Source organism: Cavia porcellus, unplaced genomic scaffold (assembly GCF_034190915.1).
Source record: "Cavia porcellus strain 051 isolate PalLab524CR breed Dunkin Hartley unplaced genomic scaffold, mCavPor4.1 scaffold_9, whole genome shotgun sequence".
NCBI lineage: Eukaryota > Metazoa > Chordata > Mammalia > Rodentia > Caviidae > Cavia > Cavia porcellus.
The window spans coordinates 65,112,410-65,118,409 of NW_026947492.1; positions in this window are offsets into that span (position 1 = coordinate 65,112,410).

A 6,000-nucleotide genomic window follows, 5' to 3' on the forward strand; every position below is an offset into this window, starting at 1 on the left:
GTAAATACGATCCTTTAGAAACTTAGATAAGATAAGAAAATATTCCAGATGCCAAAATTGATCAAATATATAATATCTAGCCAAATATTACAGAAATGCCACACTTGGTTCTTCAAACTGAAAGAGGAATATGAAGAAATCATGAAAAGGTAAAATATCTCAGTCCTAAGAACTATGCAGATAATTCAGAATGTTCTAGTACTGGAAGCGTGGCAGGTGAGACTAAAATTAATTAATTGTAATAATTAATATCACTAATAATGTAAGCCAATATAAAACCTGCAAATGGGTTATCACAGTTGAAATTGTTCACTTAGTGCTTTCTGATTAGTACATGGTTTCACATTCTTTTTTGTAGTTCATGTGCTTAGAATCATGTTAATCTACTAACATTTCAAAGTAGATTGTTATAACCAGAAGTTATTTTTGCAAGTCTAACAAAGATGAGGTCTGTAATAGATCCAAAAGCAATAATAAAAGAATAGGAAACATATTAGAGAAAATAATCCACTTACCAAAAAAGATGGTAAGAAGTTTAGAAAAAGCATTAGTAGTAAAGGTCGAAAAATATGTATCAGCATGGGTAAAGTAAGATCTCACATCTTAGCAATTATTGAAATGCAAATGAATTAAATTTCCCAGTTAAAAGGCTCAGGATAACTCATTAAATGAAAATAAATCCAATTATATATTGCTTACAAAAATTCACTTTACATTTCTTTGTGGGTTTTTTTTTTTTTTTTTTTTTTTTTGAGATAGTGTGTCTCTATGTATTTGAGATAATGTATCTCAATGTTTTTGGGTTTATTGAATAAGTGTAGCCCTAAGTTTATCAGACAAAATAAACTTAAAATCAAAACCTATAAAAAGAGGGAAGTAATGATACAGTAGTCACTTGACAATAAGCATTAAAATTCTGAAATATACAACTCAGTATTAAAAAAGACAGATACATAAAATAAATATTACAAGGTTTAAAATGTGAAATGAACTCCAAAATAATAACAAATATAGAATTTAATTTTTTGAGCAATGGGTAGTTTGTCCACATAGAATTTCAGAAAAGTAAGAACAGAGTTAAAATTTGCCCTAAACTGTGCCTAATCCATTTACCAAGCACTCCATCCAAAAACTGCTGAATAAAGGTTTTTCTCATAAGCAACAAATAAGTAACATCCTTGAATACATAGACTCAATAAAGTTACAGAGTACTTCACTCTTCTACAACAGTGTATACATTATTTTAAGCAGCACATGCTATGTTTTCCAAAATAGATTACTAGTTCACAAACCTGCTTAAGTCATTATAAAAGAATTGAAATTGGCACATGCATGCCATCAGATTGTGAAATGAAAGCAGAAATCAGTAACAAATCTTGGAAAGGGAAAAATCATGGAAAATTAACAGCATATTCCTAAACAATCAAATGTGTCACAGATTCAAATCAAAGAAGAAATTAAAAATTTCTGGAAGTTAATGACAGTGATTGTACAACTCACACTAACCTCCAGGATGCTATGAAAACAGTTTTAAGAAGAAAATTCATCACAATCACTGTTCACATTTGAAAAACAGAGGGAGCCCAAATATAATCTGATAAGAAATCTTAAGATACTTGAGAAACAATGATAAAATTCTCAAATTAAAAAGGGAATTTAAAATGATAAAGCATAAATCAATGACATTGAGACTAAAATTTCTATAAAACATTCAACAAATTAAAGAGCTAGTTCCCTGAAATAATATATGAAATAGATAAGCCCTTAGCCAGACTGACCCAGAGAAAGAGAAAAAGCTCATGTCAATGCACTTAGATACTGTCAAAATCCAGAAGACAGTTGGAAACTCCTTTAAAATTTTTATTCCAAAAAATTAGCAAAATTTAAAAACATGGACAGATTCCTAGAAGCATAAAATTAACAAATCTAATCCAAGAAGTCATAAATTTTCTTGACAACGCAATATCAAAGATATTGGCACAGTAGTAAATAACTTAAAACAAACACAAAAGAAAACTGTTGAGTTTTTAGCATAGTTGAAAAAGAGAGAGAGCTAGAGATGAGAGAGAGAGAGAAAGAGAGAGAGAGAGACAGACAGACAGACAGACAGAGCAGTCTTAATTATGGGCTTGGGAGGATTGTGGTAGAATGCAAGATTCCCTCAAAGGAGACAAAGTTAGGGAGATGCTTTTATGGAATTCAGATAGGAGTGGAGATGACCTGAGTGGACAGGTCGTCATATTGGGAGAGGACTGGAGGACTTTTGGCCTAGGAGGTGGAGACTACCTGAGTGGATGGTCTTAGGAGAGGGATTGGAGGATCACTGGTGTATGCAGAAAAGGGAGACCGAAAGTTTATTTTCTTGGGACCAGAAGACAAAATTGGGAGTTACTGTAGGAGAGATATGCTGCTGTTTCAAGGGTCAACACCATGATGGACAGGAACCATGTAAAACCTGGCAAAGTCCCACAAAAATGGACTCATCAAAAACCAAACCAAACAGAAAGTATGGGGCCAGATGGATTCACAGCTAAATTCTAAAGAATGTCAAGAATGTTCTATCACTAGTAAACCTCAAGTTCTCCAAGAAATTGAAAGGATGGAGTGTGCTCAGATTCATTTAGGGAATCCAGTATCACCCTGAGCCCTAAGTCGGAAAAAGAGCCAGTTACACAAAAGAAAAAACAATACTATAGCAAAATCTACTAGCTGTATTTATTGTGGCATAATTCATAGAAGAAGCTGTGCAAGCAGAGATAGGGCAAATATTTGTCAAAAAGATTAAAAGAAAAGACTATGGGTTCTCAACGGAGTCACATTTAGCCAGGAATTTAAAACCATGTCGTCTGCAGGCAAATAGATGGACCTCAGAATCAAACAGCACATGTTTCCTTTACATATGGAACCATGGGTAAAATGAGAGATTATGGGAGTAAAGTACCAAGAAGACTACTGTAGAACATGAAAAGCATCAAGAAAAGGGTGTGACAGGAGAGCAAATGATCAGAATATGTTATATATAACTGTGAGAACATCAAAACAGCAGTCAGTCTTCTGTGTAGATAACAGGAAAAAGGACAGAATATTTAAGATAAAAAAAATATCAAAGGAAGTACATATTTCTTGATATATTTAAATTAGTGGTTATCAGAAGTTATCTCGTAAAAGTGCTGTATCTCAGCAAAATTAATGGATGGAATAGAATCCACTATAATGTCACTTAATTTATCAAGTACCTGAGGATGACACACTAAATCACACTAATGTGTGTTCCTAAAACATTTTAATAAAAATGATGATTCTCAAGGTGTAACAGCTTTAAGAAAGACATCATGGAATTCAGCATATTTAACTTTTCAACAACATTTTCAAATAAAATTTTCTCCTTTTTAAAAGTAAGAGGTAAGTCACTCGTGATGACCAGTTTTATAGGAGGCTGAGGTAGGGTCAAGTTAGAGTTAGCTGTTTCTGTAAGGCAGAAACTCAGAGAGACCCTTCTACAAAATAATAATTTTAAAATGTTATAAGGAGCTGAGGATATATGTTAATGTGGAGGTTCTGAGTTTAGGTCCCAGGGGACGGAAAAATGATGAATAAAATAAGAGTTCTAATAGGCTTTATCCAGTACTTCCTATGCCAGATCAGTGACTACTTCATACGGCAATCATGTCTATGTACTTGGGGTACACAAATTAGAATGGTGATTCTTCACAGAATAAGCAGGAGATTAACAAAGAGTCACCTAGAATGATGTATATTATATGAAGGTGTTTTAAACTCTACAGATAAAAGGAAATATGTATTTTACCCACTCTGGAGTTAAATAAAGCTTTTATGAACAGTTTCTTAAAGAATATGAGGTATAAAGTGAAGTTTGAATGAGTCATATTCACCCTTTGTGCCTGGAAACATGAAGGAAGACTAGAAATATTGTTATCAGAGTAGGCACAATGAAAGTGGAAGCTAAATTCTAAGTGGAAGAATCTAAGAGAAAATGTGCATAGCAGAATGAAAAGGACCAAGGATAGAATCTTAAGGAGTCGATACATTTAATTAAGTTCTGCAAAGTAGAAAAAAAGAATGAACCCAAACTAATTGAAATTATTTGCTTATGACTGAAGAATAAGCTGAGGATTGTCCTAGGTCTTTGAGTCATGTCCGTCAGCATTGGTTCACACTTCCTTCCCTTTCTTTAACAGGAGAAATTCAGGGGAGCATAGCAGATTCCTTTCATGTTCATCCAACCTTACTTTCTCCCTGGAATCCATTATGAGAGCTCTCTACCATTGCTGGTCTTACTAAGTGAGGCAATGCTTTGATGTTTCATCAAGTATTTCTCATCCATTTACATACAGGAAGTCTAGAAAACTGATACAGAGTTGTGAGGTACACAAATGTGTGCTCACCTATATATGTTTCTCGGTGCTTTCATGATAAATGACATCCTAGCTCCAAGCACAGAAGCTAGAAGAATGTGACATTGTATTGTTTGTGCTGTGATCCAAACTACATAATAAAATTCTTTCACATGTAAGTGACCTGTCACAATTGAAAGAGAAGGATGCAAAGTAGCAAGTGAAGTATGAATAAATCTTTATTGGAGCTTATGCCACTGAGATAAACCCCCAGCCCTATTGGTTAGAATTCTATGTGGTAGGTCTTAGAAATTTTGTAGTATGAGGGATCACTTTGGGGGACATTACTGACTTTGCAAAAAAGGGCAAGAATAGAATGAAACTGAGAAGAATGAGACACACTGCAAAAGACCAAGAGGTAAATAAGGGAAAAACAGTAAATATAAAGGTAGATATTTTTCTTTTTAGAAAAATAACGGAAGGCTTGTCTCCATGAAGAATATTATTGCAATGACTTTTTTTTCTATTTTTTTTTATTTAAGAGGAAAAAGAGAAAAACACAAAACAAAACAAAGCAGTGTAAGGTTACACATAATACAGAACTACAAAAAAAACATAACAGTAAGAAATCACCTGTTAATAGATTACATATTATCATCTTGGAAATAGCTGCTCAAATCACAGTATCAAAGAATACAAAGTAGACATTCAAACAGAGAGACTGCAAACAGCTGTGTTCAATGATCCAAAAACATTAATATAGTCAGCTATTTAACACTCCTAAACACACTTGCTGTTATATCCGTTAGAGCACTTTTTTTTTCCCTCCCTCTCTTTTTTACAACAAAATTTACACATTTTGGATTTTATTACTCCTTAGTTCTTATTACTTTTTTTGGGGGGGAGAGAATAAAGTCAAATATGGCAAAACAAAGCTGTAAGTCAAAAGCAAGGATAGACATAGCACATGATGTAGAACAGAGTGCAAGGTTATTAACAATGGTTATCAACATTGTCTCTTGTTTCCTTAAAAGGAATTGTCTATCTCATTAGATATTATAAAGTTGGACAAAACAGTGGAGAACAAGACCAATAAAACTTAGGCATTGTGAACATTACAGGACTTCTAAAGGAGACAATAGTCAAACCAGAATGGGCATCTTTGTGAATCTTATTGCCTTCAAATTAGTTGCCTATACCCTCAGACTTGCTACTATCACACAGAATGGAACAGAGTCTAATCAGTCAAAACAAGATCCTGGGAGTACTACAGGACTTCAAAACAAGTTAATAGGAGATCGAAAAGAGTTACCATTATATATCCTAATGTATTTAATTTTTCCCTTAATTAAAATAAACATAAGAAATAGCTAAATAATTTTTTAAAGAATAGTAGTTACCATAGTGTCTGTCTTTTTCCTTAAAATATTTGGATAAAACTTCATATACTATAGCTTCAAATATTTCCATATCATGAAGCCCAGAATAAAGCCTTTCTAATTAATAAGTGAAAATTTTATAAGGCTTCAAGGCCACATAATGGGGAATCATGATTATCACATATTTTTATATAATTGAATCATTACTTACATTAGGGAAACTATTCGGTATTCACACATGCGAGATTGATTTATTTCACTTATGA